The sequence below is a fragment of the Nerophis ophidion genome, linkage group LG06 (genome assembly GCF_033978795.1).
Source record: "Nerophis ophidion isolate RoL-2023_Sa linkage group LG06, RoL_Noph_v1.0, whole genome shotgun sequence".
NCBI classification, from domain to species: Eukaryota; Metazoa; Chordata; class Actinopteri; order Syngnathiformes; family Syngnathidae; genus Nerophis; species Nerophis ophidion.
Genome location: NC_084616.1, coordinates 26,016,965 through 26,030,260, shown reverse-complemented (window position 1 = coordinate 26,030,260; position 13,296 = coordinate 26,016,965). Strand labels below are relative to the sequence as shown.

At 41.7% G+C, this 13,296-nt stretch overlaps 1 protein-coding gene across 2 annotated transcripts in view; it reads right to left on the bottom strand.

Moving 5' to 3' along the window:
- Positions 1–437: 437 nt before the first annotated feature.
- Positions 438–13,296, bottom strand: part of LOC133553909 (chemokine-like protein TAFA-1) — a 102,772-nt gene continuing 89,913 nt past the window's right edge. For both annotated transcript variants that reach the window (XM_061902241.1, XM_061902242.1), the window contains exon 6: positions 438–1,248. The gene's annotated coding sequence lies outside the window, so the exon portion shown is untranslated. The remainder of the gene's footprint in view (positions 1,249–13,296) is intronic.

Sequence of the window (13,296 nt, the reverse complement as noted above, 5' to 3'; positions counted from 1 at the left end):
TAACAATACAAATTGGTAGCTCATTCAAAAAAAGGAAAAACGGGTTTTCTTCTAACAAGACATGATTCCATTCCAGTCATATGCCTCCAACGTAGTCTAAAAATATACTTGAAAGGACTCATGGGTTGTATGGTCTTTGTTGTCATAATTACATGAACACACACTTTCGCACAGACGGAGAAAATATACACACTTTCCTACTCTTGTCCAGAGCACAGCTCGCCATTTCCCCCAGCTTACTATTTTATGCTAAGCCGAGCTAAGCCTCATCCATATCTGGCCTCTCATCTGCAGCATCTTCCAGCAAGAAAGCGAGAGAAAGAAAGGTTTATTCCTCCAAAATGTCAAACTATTTCCCCCCAAGTTCAATTTCTAGCAATGTGTAAGGGTCTGCTGGACCAAACTCATGTGAGGGCCTTGGCAAATATGCACTAGTCTTCATTACAGGAACAATGACTTTAATGGCATTTCATCACATATCAACATATGGCTTCATATGTACAATATCATCATTTCAAATGATTTAACACAAATAAGGCATTTCAAGTATCGAAAACAACCTACTGGTGTCACATACAGTATTTGGCAAGTCGATCATTTTCAGGGAGTCTGACACGTTACCAAGTCGGTAAAGCTGTTTAAGAGGTGGTCAAAGGCATACAGGAACCATAGAAACTAATGTTTAAACACACAGCACCAAGACACACAGGTTTCACTTGCACGTTATCTCCCTCCCAAAGCATCTGTTCAATTATTCCCATCGTTCTTCAAACTTTGCCTGCTTGGGGGTTTGTTACTGCATTCCGGACTCAACACCACCATAAAGAAAACTCTGGTACACGATAACAGACAAAACGGTTTATGTACAAATTTGTCTTCACACAATATAAAAAATAAAAGAAAAACCTGAGGGCCGTCAACTAATTGACTTGCTCCTCTGTGGCCCGGGGCTTGGTAGTAAACGCCTGTTGACAGACGTCTGAGGAAGGATGTGAGGCAGGCTCCTGATTTGACTCCACACTCAACGATACTTTCCATCTCAAAGTTGGAAAAAGTGACGGAATTATATTTGTAAGGAGGGTATGATGATGATCCTGCAACCAGCCTGGAGCATCGGTATCGTCAGCAGCCTTGGGCTGGATGTGCATTTTGTATTCTACAACTTTTTACACTTGAATCTGAGCAATGTTCATGTCTTAAAGCAACAGTAAGTTTGTTGAATGTTTGCTGCTTGGTCCTGACGCAGTTCTGAAAGGAGGAAAAAAACAACAACTTTTGGAATAATTTAAACTGGACAATATGATTATTAGTGTCCATGTGAAACAAAACCCGGGCCCACAGATCTTTAACACAGGAAAAAATAGAGTAAAATTACTGATAATAAAATTAAAATCCAACCCAAGAAGGTTGCAGCCCTGAGGGCAAGTCTGTGTTTTTTTCAATTAGGGATTATGGTTCGATATCACAGCAAGAGTTAAACAATACCTCTTTAAAGACGCTTAAAATAGTCAAAGACCAGATCGATCCATTTCAATGCATTTTAATGCTTTGGCGTCATGTTTAGCTAAAGCTCATAAGTACTAGGTTATTGCTTCACTGAACCAAACACCTCAACAGTATTACGGTAGTAATAATGTTTGAATTCAAACTCACTGCCCAATTTATTCCACAATCAAAACATACAATGCATACAAATTATGTAAAATAAAGTCAGCCTCTACAAATACAACAATGCTCAGTTTCAGATGATCGGATTTATTAATTTGACTAATATGTTTGTAATTATAGTGTTTGTGATTGTAGCTTGCAGGGGTATACACCTGCACTGCATTACACTAATAACCGTTTCCAGTACATTGGTACCTCAACTTAAGAGTGCTCAACCTAAGAGTGTTTTTACATAAGAGCTGTTTCTTGGCTAATTGTTGTGCTTTACGTTGCAAGAAAATAATCCATTCTCTAAAGTAAATGCTGTACATTATATTAAATTACTTGATACAACTACTGTAGTTGTTTATACTACATTTAATTGTGTTGTTTTTCATATACTATTCCTTATGTTAAAGTTTGTTTTGTTTTAAAAGGTATGTTATATGTTAAAATTGTGATGTTTTGCAAGTCAAGCACTAAGTGAATTGATTTTAATTAATTTCAACAGGCAACGTTGATAGTGTTTTGAGTCAAGAGCTTCGTCAGAGAACCAATCAAGCTTATAAATTGAGGTATGACTGTATTTTGACATCTGTCATCTACATGGTGAGTGATATTAATAATGTGGAACAATATGACACCATGTTCACCTAGTATGATGCAGTACCATTTTGGTGCCTGTGCAAAACAAAAATCAATACTACTCTGATGGTGCCAATCAAAAATTAGGCATTAATGTCTTTGTAAAATGTATATTTATCAATACAGCTCTTCTATTGGATCTCTTTGGATGTATATGAGTCAGCCTAATGTTCTGTCCAATGAGTGTATTTTGAGATACGAGCTGTCTCTCAGCTTTTGTTATGCTTTATGTTACTAGCATAATTTGAGTTACGAGACAAAAAACCCGAAAGTTTTTTATTAATTAGAATTAATTTTAAAAATCTAGTAAGATGTTTCATTGGTCAAATTCTAATCAAATGTAAGCATATTGATTACAGTGGAGAATGTGAGTGCAAGCTTGAGACAAAAATTTACTGAGAAGAACATGACCAGGGTATTGAAAAGTTGGAAGACATACTCTCATGCATTATGGATTATGTTATGCTAACACTATGCGATACATGATATTAAAAAAACAACAACACACTAATTAAAATATCAAACATAAAAAAATATGTATTCCATGACCAATGAATACAACATATTTGGTTGTTGTTTTAAAAAAATCTGAACATTTGATGCATAATGGATTAAAAACTTTGGCCTTGTTTTTGTATGTGCTATATAATTCTATGTTTAGAAATGTACCCTTAACTACTTACAACTTAGTTCATTTTAATATTTAATACAATTTTTTTGTTTCATATTTGTATTATTATTGTTTATTCTTAGAATTATACATAGTATAGTATTGGCATAACATATTATATATGCCATCCAATGTTTCAGTACACTGGTAATTTTCAAGTAAGTAATACTTCACTAGTGTAATTGTTGTGTCTTACTTGCAATCATATTCCCAACTGTAATAATTAAAGCCACATTTGATTTATGTTTGACCAATGAAACATACGAGATTCTTGAAGTTGTTTCTAATGAAGAGTAAATGTTTAGTGCTGCTTTGATAGTTCTTTTAAAAGGACATCAAATTCGAGGGTTTAGTACATGATGCATAAAATTGTAACATTTAATTAAAACGAAAGTTCAACACCTGCATTTTGTGATAACTTTATGAATTATATAACAAGTTATTACAAAATGTGTCAAGGTTTTCAATACTTTTACAACACAATGTGTTAGGTCATTAAAACATGCAGCTTTATTATATAATAAGGGGAAAATCTATTGCGTTATTACATAATGCAAATTACGTAATGCATTGTTTCAAGGCTCCCTGCCGTCGTATGAAATAGTGACTCTCCACAGACCGACACAATCCTGCCCGGCAACCACCAGAACTGAGAAAGTCATTGCGAACGAGAAGAAGAGGATGACAGAGTCAGAGACTACGTTTACACTGCAGACCAACGTGGACCAAATCAACATTTTCCAAAATCGGATTTTTCCAGTTGACGGTTCAGATTACAAAGAAATGTGATCTTTATCAAACTCCAGTATAACCACGCACAAGCCTCAATGTGACGCTAATGTGGCCTCGAAGTCACTTTCACGCACAGTTCGATAAAATGGAAACACAATTAAGTTGACTGGATTCCGTAAACAAACAATGAAGTCGTTACTACTACTACTTTGCAGAATAAAAGCCGCCACACCTTAAACATTTTTTTTTTTTTTTTACTTGAAAAAAAATTACATTGTGGAATTTATAAATATTTATAAATGCTGTAATTTGATTTGTAATATATGTCCATTCATCCATTTTCTACCGCTTGTCCCTCTCATGGATACGAACTTTGCTGGGGCCTTTCCCATCTGCATTCGTGCGAGGTACACCCTGAACAAGTCGTCACCTCATCACAGATAGACAACATTTACACACTCGGGCAAATGTATCGTTGTTAGTCTACCTACCCACAGGTGCATGTCTTTTGAGGTGGGAGGAAGCTGGAGTACTCGGAGAGAACCCACGCAGAGAATATGCGAACTTCACACAAAAAGACCCAGAGCCCTGGGATCGAACCCAGGACATTTTTATTGTGAGGCACATGCACGAAGCCCCCTGTATCGCCGTGCTGTCACTCATACACACACACGCACGCACGCACGCACGCACACACGCACACACACACACACACACACACACACACACACACACACACACACACACACACACACATACACACACACACACAAGCACACATACACATACATATATACATATACATATACAGTACATATATATACATATATACTTATACATATATATACATACAGTATATACATATATATGTACTGTATATATATACATACATACATACATACATACATACATATATATATTTATACATCTGTGTATATAAATATATACTTATATATATACATATATATACACATAAATACATATACACACATATATACACATATACATATACACATGTATCGCAATGGTAATACGATAGACCTAGTGCTTGTCAGGGGTATCACCGTTTCCAAAGTTACGATACTCCCGTATACTAAAGTATTGTCCGATCATTACCTTATAAAATTCGAGGTTCAGACGCATGTTCGTCAAACTAATAATAATAATAACTGCTATAGCAGCCGCAACATTAATACGGCCACAACGACAACTCTTGCTGACCTACTGCTCTCGGTAATGGCACCATTCCCAAAGTATGTGGGCTCTATTGATAACCTCACTAACAACTTTAACGACGCCCTGCGCGAAACCATTGATAACATAGCACCGCTAAAGTTAAAAAAGGCTCCAAAAAAGCGTACCCCGTGGTTTACAGAAGAAACTAGAGCTCTGAAATTATTATGTAGAAAGCTGGAACGCAAATGGCGCACGACTAAACTTGAGGTGCACCATCAAGCATGGAGTGATGGTTTAATAACTTATAAACGCATGCTTACCTTAGCTAAAGCTAAATATTACTCAAATCTCATCCACCGTAATAAAAACGATCCTAAATTTTTGTTTAGTACGGTAGCATCGCTAACCCAACAAGGGATTCCTTCCAGTAGCTCCACCCACTCAGCTGATGACTTTATGCAATTCTTTAGTAAGAAAATTGAAGTCATTAGAAAGGAGATTAAAGACAATGCGTCCCAGCTACAACGGGGTTCTATTAACACTGACACGATGGTATATACGGCGGATACTGCCCTCCAAAATAGTTTCTCTTGTTTTGAGGAAATAACATTAGAGGAATTGTTACAACGTGTAAATGGAATAAAACAAACAACATGTTTACTTGACCCTCTTCCTGGGAAACTGATCAAGGAGCTCTTTGTATTATTAGGTCCATCAGTGCTAAATATTATAAACTTATCACTTTCCTCGGGCACTGTTCCCCTAGCATTCAAAAAAGCGGTTATTCATCCTCTTCTTAAAAGACTTAACCTCGATCCTGACCTCATGGTAAACTACCGACCGGTGTCTCACCTTCCCTTTATTTAAAAAATCCTCGAAAAAATTGTTGCGGAGAAGTTAAATGAACACTTAGCGTCTAACAATCTATGTGAAACCTTTCAATCCGGTTTCAGGGCAAATCACTCCACGGAGACAGCCCTCGCAAAAATGACTAATGATCTATTGCTAACGATGGATTCTGATGCGTCATCTATGTTGCTGCTCCTCGATCTTAGCGCTGCTTTCGATACCGTCGATCACAATATTTTATTAGAACGTATCAAAACACGAATTGGTATGTCAGACTTAGCCCTGTCTTGGTTTAACTCTTATCTTACTGATAGGATGCAGTGCGTCTCCCATAACAATGTGACCTCGGACTACGTTAAGGTAACGTGTGGAGTTCCCCAGGGTTCGGTCCTTGGCCCTGCACTCTTCAGCATCTACATGCTGCCGCTAGGTGACATCATACGCAAATACGGTATTAGCTTTCACTGTTATGCTGATGACACCCAACTCTACATGCCCCTAAAGCTGACCAACACGCCGGATTGTAGTCAGCTGGAGGCGTGTCTTAATGAAATTAAAGAATGGATGTCCGCTAACTTTTTGCAACTCAACGCCAAAAAAACGGAAATGCTGATTATCGGTCCTGCTAGACACCGACCTCTATTTAATGATACAACTCTAACATTTGACAACCAAACAATTAAACAAGGCGACACGGTAAAGAATCTGGGTGTTATCTTTGACCCAACTCTCTCCTTTGAGTCACACATTAAAAGCGTTACTAAAACGGCCTTCTTTCATCTCCGTAATATCGCTAAAATTCGCTCCATTCTGTCCACTAAAGATGCTGAGATCATTATCCATGCGTTTGTTACGTCTCGTCTCGATTACTGTAACGTATTTTTTTCGGGTCTCCCCATGTCTAGCATTAAAAGATTACAGTTGGTACAAAATGCGGCTGCTAGACTTTTGACAAGAACAAGAAAGTTTGATCACATTACGCCTGTACTGGCTCACCTGCACTGGCTTCCTGTGCACTTAAGATGTGACTTTAAGGTTTTACTACTTACGTACAAAATACTACACGGTCTAGCTCCATCCTATCTTGCTGATTGTACTGTGCCATATGTCCCGGCAAGAAATTTGCGTTCAAAGGACTCCGGCTTATTAGTGATTCCCAAAGCCCAAAAAAAGTCTGTGGGCTATAGAGCGTTTTCATTTCGGGCTCCAGTACTCTGGAATGCCCTCCCGGTAAAAGTTCGAGATGCCACCTCAGTAGAAGCATTTAAGTCTCACCTTAAAACTCATTTCTATACTCTAGCCTTTAAATAGACTCCCTTTTTCGACCAGTTGATCTGCCGTTTCTTTTCTTTTTCTCCTATGTTCCACACTCCCTTGTGGAGGGGTTCCGGTCTGATCCGGTGGCCATGTACTGCTCGCCTGTGTATCGGCTGGGGACATCTCTGCCCTGCTGATCCGCCTCCGCTTGGGATGTTTTCCTGCTGGCTCCGCTGTGAACGGGACTCTCGCTGCTGTGTTGGATCCGCTTTGGACTGGACTCTTGCGACTGTGTTGGATCCATTATGGATTGAACTTTCACAGTATCATGTTGGACCCGCTCGACATCCATTGCTTTCCTCCTCTCCAAGGTTCTCATAGTCATCATTGTCACCGACGTCCCACTGGATGTGAGTTTTCCTTGCCCTTATGTGGGCCTACCGAGGATGTCGTAGTGGTTTGTGCAGCCCTTTCAGACACTAGTGATTTAGAGCTATATAAGTAAACATTGATTGATATATGCACTCACATACATATATATATATATATATATATATGTATATGTATATGTATATATGTGTGTATATATGTATGTGTATATATGTGTGTATATATGTATATGTATATATGTGTGTATATATGTATATATATATATATATATATATATATATATATACATATATACATATATATACACATAAATACATATACATATATATACACACATATATACATATATATATATATATTTACAAATATAAATATATATATATATATGTAAAAAATATATATGTGTGTGTGTTTATGTATATATGTGTGTATTTATATATATATATATATATCCATCCATCCATCCATTTTCTACCGCTTATTCCCTTTCGGTGTTGCGGGGGGCGCTCGCGCCTATCTCAGCTACAATCGGGCAGAAGGCGGGGTACACCCTGGACAAGTCATCACCTCATCGCAGGGCCAACACAGATAGACAGACAACATTCACACTCACATTCACACACTAGGGCCAATTTAGTGTTGCCAATCAACCTATCCCCAGGTGCATGTCTTTGGAAGTGGGAGGAAGCCGGAGTACCCGGAGGGAACACACGCATTCACGGGGAGAACATGCAAACTCCACACAGAAAGATCCCAAGCCTGGATTTGAACCCAGGACTGCAGGACCTTCGTATTGTGAGGCAGACGCACTAACCCCTCTGCCACCGTGAAGCCCATATATATATATATATATGTATATATATATATATTTCTTAAATTTATTTATTTATTTTTTATTTATTTATCTTTTTTGCTGCTTGCGCTGTGGAAGGCGGCTGCATCTCCAGTAGTTTTGTAGTTGTAGATCCTTTAACCTTATCTTTATCTTTTATCTTTAATTATTATTATTATTTATTAGATCTTGTAAACTTATATTTTATCCTTTATCCTTTATCTTTTTTATGTTTTCTTTGAAGACAGTGAATCCCTGTACATATCCAATGGATACTTTTGGCAGTTCTAAAAGACCAGGAGCCAGCTTTCTTTCTTATTCGAGAGAGGAGCTGTTCACTCTGAAAACAGTGGGGCGTACTGGTGTTCGACACTCCATTCCAGTGGAGCTAAGGAAGAATTCTCGGGGCTGCAAAGTGGGGGCTAAGCTAGAGGCTAAGCGAGAGGAAAATCGATGGCGCTACAAACCATTCTTTCCGTCATCATGTGAACTCGCTGCCGAACAAGATGGGCGAGCTTCATGGACTTAAAAGCCAGCGTGCGTATCGAGAGAGCAGCCTGTTTATCTTCACGGAAAAACGTGGCTAAACCACCTAGTACCGGATGCTAACGTGAACCTGCAGGGATTCACCGCAGTGAGAGCTGACTGAGACACTAGCACGTGGGAAAAGAAAAGGTGGGGGGCTCATCATATACGTTAACAACCGCTGGTGTAACCCGGGACATATCTCCGTGAAGAAAGTCTTGTGTTACCCGAACCTGGAGCTACTTGCTCTTAGCCTCCGGCCATATTATCTGCCAAGGGAGTTCAGTCACGTGATCTCCCTGTTTGTTTACATGCCCCCAAGGGCAGAAGTTGCCAATGCATGTGAGATGATCCACGCCATCACATCAAAGCTACAGACACAACATCCTGAAGGCTTTTTTCATAATTTCCTGGGACTTCAATCATGCTACTCAGAACTCAACGTTAGCTGCTTTTTACCAGGCTGTGGATTGTCCCACGAGAAATAACAAGACAATTGACCTACTGTATGCTAATGTCAGGGATGCATACAAAATCACAGCCATCCCCTCCCTAGGGAAGTTTGACCACAATCTTGTTCATTTGCAGCCAAAATACACCCCCCTGGTCCAAAGAAAGCCTGTTAACACTTGCTCTGTGAGGAGGTGGTCCCCTGAAATGGAAAATGCCCTCAGGGACTGTTACAACACCACAGACTGGGACGTGCGGCTTCCACAAGGTGAGGACATTGATGATACTGACTCACTGTCTCACGGATTACCTCAACTTCTGCGTGGACGTGATCTGCCCTGCTCAGACTGTTGGATGCTACCCTAATAACAAACCCTGGGTAACACAAGAGGTTAAAGCTGTCTTCAACAAGAAGAAAGCTGCCTTCAGGAGTGGAGACAGGGAGGCAATGAGAGCAGCACAGCGGGATGTGAAACGACGCGTGAGGGACGCTAAGGACAGCTACAGGAAGAAGCTGGAGCAGAAGCTGCAGCAGAACAACATGAGGGAGGTCTGGGAAGGTGTGAAAACCATCACAGGCCAAAAGACAAAGACCAGAGCGGTTGGGGGGACAATAGAGAGGACCAATGAGATGAACAACTTCTTCAACCGGCTCAACCAGCCCGTGTCCTCTCCACCCTCCACTCCCCATCACAGCCACCCGCTATTCTGCTCCTCGCAACGCACCTCCCCCCCAGCCATGGCAGCACACCGCTCCACCACCTCTACGCAGACATTAGTCATCTCTGTGGACCAGGTCAGAGGTCAACTGAGGAAGCTACAGCCAAGGAAAGTAGCAGGCCCAGACAAGGTGTGCCTACGACTCCTGAAGACCTGTGCTGCAGAATTGGGTGAACCACTCCAGCGGATCTTCAACCTCAGCCTGCAGCTGGGGAGAGTACCCATGCTCTGGAAGATGTCGTGCATTGTTCCAGTTCCGAAAAAGAACTGCCCCAGTGAGCTGAACGACTACAGACCAGTGGCGCTCACCTCTCATAAAATGAAGACAATGGAGCGGCTCTTTCTCAGCCTCCTCACACCACAGGTGCAACATGCCCAGGACAGCCTGCAGTTTGTGTACCAGGCAGGCCTTGGTTCAGAGAATGCTATCATTTACCCGCTGCACCGAGCCCACTCACACCTGGATAAGGGAAATGGCACTCTGAGGTTCCTGTTTCTGGACTTTTCGGGTGCCTTTAATACCCGCCTTCTCCAAGACAAAGTGGGCAAAATGCAAAAGGACCCCTGCCTGTTTGCTTGGATTTCAAACTACCTCACCGATAGGCCACAGTACGTCAGACTGAAAGACATCACGTCTGACACCGCTGACTTCTGCTACAACTCAGAGCTGTGTCACATCCAGAAGTACGTGGATGACACAGCCATCGTCGGGTGCATCAGGGACGGCAGAGAGGAGGAGTTTCGGAGCCTGGTGAAGGACTTTGCTGTTTGGTGCCACAGGAACCTCTTGCAACTCAATCCGTCAAAGACCAAGGAGCTGGTCATTGACTTAAGGAGGTCGAGTCCAAGGTCACAACCTATTGTGATCGAGGGAGTCGAGGTACAGACCGTGGACTCATTCAAGTACCTCGGGGTGTGGGTGGACAATAAGCTGGACTGTACTGTTAACACGGAGCACTTGTACAGGAGAGGACAGAGCAGGCTGTACTTCGTGAGGAGGCTGTGCTCCTTCAACATCTGCAAAAAACTCCTGTGGATGTACTACCAGTCTGTGGTTGCCAGTGTTCTGTTCTACATGGTAGTGTGCTGGGGGGGCAGTACATATAAGAAGGACATCTCCAGATTTGAGAAACTGATCAGGGGGGCCGGTTCTACAATCGGAATGATACTGGACTCACTGGTGACGGTGGGAGAGAAAAGGACTATGGACAAGCTAGTGAGCATCCTGGATGATGCCAGTCACCCTCTGCATAGCGTTATCAGTAGCCAGAGGAGCCTGTTCAGTGCTAGACTGCTTCATCCCAAGTGCAGAACTAATAGACTCAAAAACTCCTTTGTCCCACACGCCATTAGACTGTACAACTCTTCTCTGGCGAGGGCGGCGGGGAGTACTAGGATGACAGGGGATGCAAAACAATAATAGTGCAATACGTTTTCATAACATGGTCACTACTGCCTAGTTTCTCTTGTTATATTCTTGTTTTACTGATATATATTTATTCTCATTGTTGCTTTTTATTTTTATTCTTATTGTAATATTTTTCTATTTTGTTTCTATTATAACCCCGTTATTTTATTTTTACTGTTTAATTGATCTCAACTCTGTACACTGCTCTTGGAATTTTTTATTTTCCTCAAGGAACTCTCCTGAAGGAATCAATAAAGTACTATCTATCTATCTATCTATCTATCTATCTATCTATCTATCTATCTATCTATCTATCTATCTATCTATCTATCTATCTATCTATCTATCTATCTATCTATCTATCTATCTATCTATCTATCTATCTATCTATCTATCTATCTATCTATCTATCCATCCATCCATCCATCCATCCATCCATCCATCCATCCATCCATCCATCCATCCATCCATCCATATATACATATATATATGTAGCCGAGTGTCCTGGGTTTGCATAATTTGGGTACTGATAAAATAAAATAAAGAAAGGGAGTCATGAGAGCAGGTCCGGTCTCCACTACTTCTTTATTGTTCCCTTCTTTGCACCTCTTTCCATATACCTACACCTTCTTCAACAACCCACCTTTATACAGACCTCTTACGTCACAGCCTTACGGCAACACTGGAGGGACACCCTGAACTGTTTGTTACATATGTCCCCCCTCAAGTAAAAACGTCCCCGTTTCATCACAAACAAAATAGGTAACAAACAAGGTGAAATAGAACAGAGAAAATGAAAAAAAATTCACCATATTAATGCACACAATAAATCAACAATATATTTTTTTTACTGATCCACACCGTTTTGCATAGGCTAACACACTGGCCCCTCAAAACATGCAAAACTTCCAAATGCGAAGGAGGTTGCTCCACTCGCCCTTGTAAGATAGTTCAATTATGTGGAGGAGGTCGCCCCCAGCGAGATGGTCACCCCCAGCGAGATGGTCCGATGGTGCGCAGGAGGTTACCCCAGTCACCCCCTGCGAGATAGTCCGATAGTGCGCAGGAGGTCGCCCCAGTGACCCCCTGCATGATAGTCCGTTTGTGAGATAGTTCGTTTACGACGCTCCATTATGCCATCAGACTTGGGGTTATAGGCAGTGGTGCGCGTCTTTTTTTTCAAGCAATTGACAGAGTCTAATTGAAGGGGAAACACCCTGGGCCCCCCAGCCCCCATGGGAACCTCCGGGCCACATCCAGAATGTCCATGACCACCCTCCGGGTGGGCCGACAAACCTGGGACCCGCCCACGGGGACGTTAAGGGCACCGACGGGTCCGACACGCTCTGTACTTCTCACGCCACCGTCGGCTGTCTCTCGGCACGAAGGGCTAGCAGCAAGACTGCGGGAACGCCTCCGCAACCAGCCGGGCCACGCCCTCAGAAAACACCTCCACGCTCTCCCTCGGAGCACGCACACTCGCCGACAGGTTGGCCCCGAAGCGGTCCATTAATTGTCTTTGTTTAAAAGCTACCCCCAGTCTCCCACGGGACGAGTCGAGAGGATCCGAAAATCCTCACCTGCTCCTGGTTGCTGTCGCGGTCGGCTCCCTCCGTCGGTGAAAGGAGCGGTTAAACAAAAAGTCCACTTTCGACATTCATGCCGTGTGAGTGTCCGTCAAACAGCGCCTCCAGGCTTAAAAAGAGTCGTGGTCACCACACCACGTGTCCGCAAAATGGCCGGGAAGCTTAGCAGCTAACTGGAAACTCATGTGCCCCTTGTAAAACTTTCTTCTTCTTTTTTTTTTCAACACAGCAGTTAAAATAATCCCACCGCTGCCACCAATGTAGCCGAGTGTCCTGGGTTCGCATAATTTGGCTACTGATAAAATAAAATAATAAAAGGGAGTCATGAGAGCAGGTCCGGTCTCCACCACTTCTTTATTGTTCCCTTCTTTACACCTCTTTCCATATACCTACAACTTCTTCAACAACC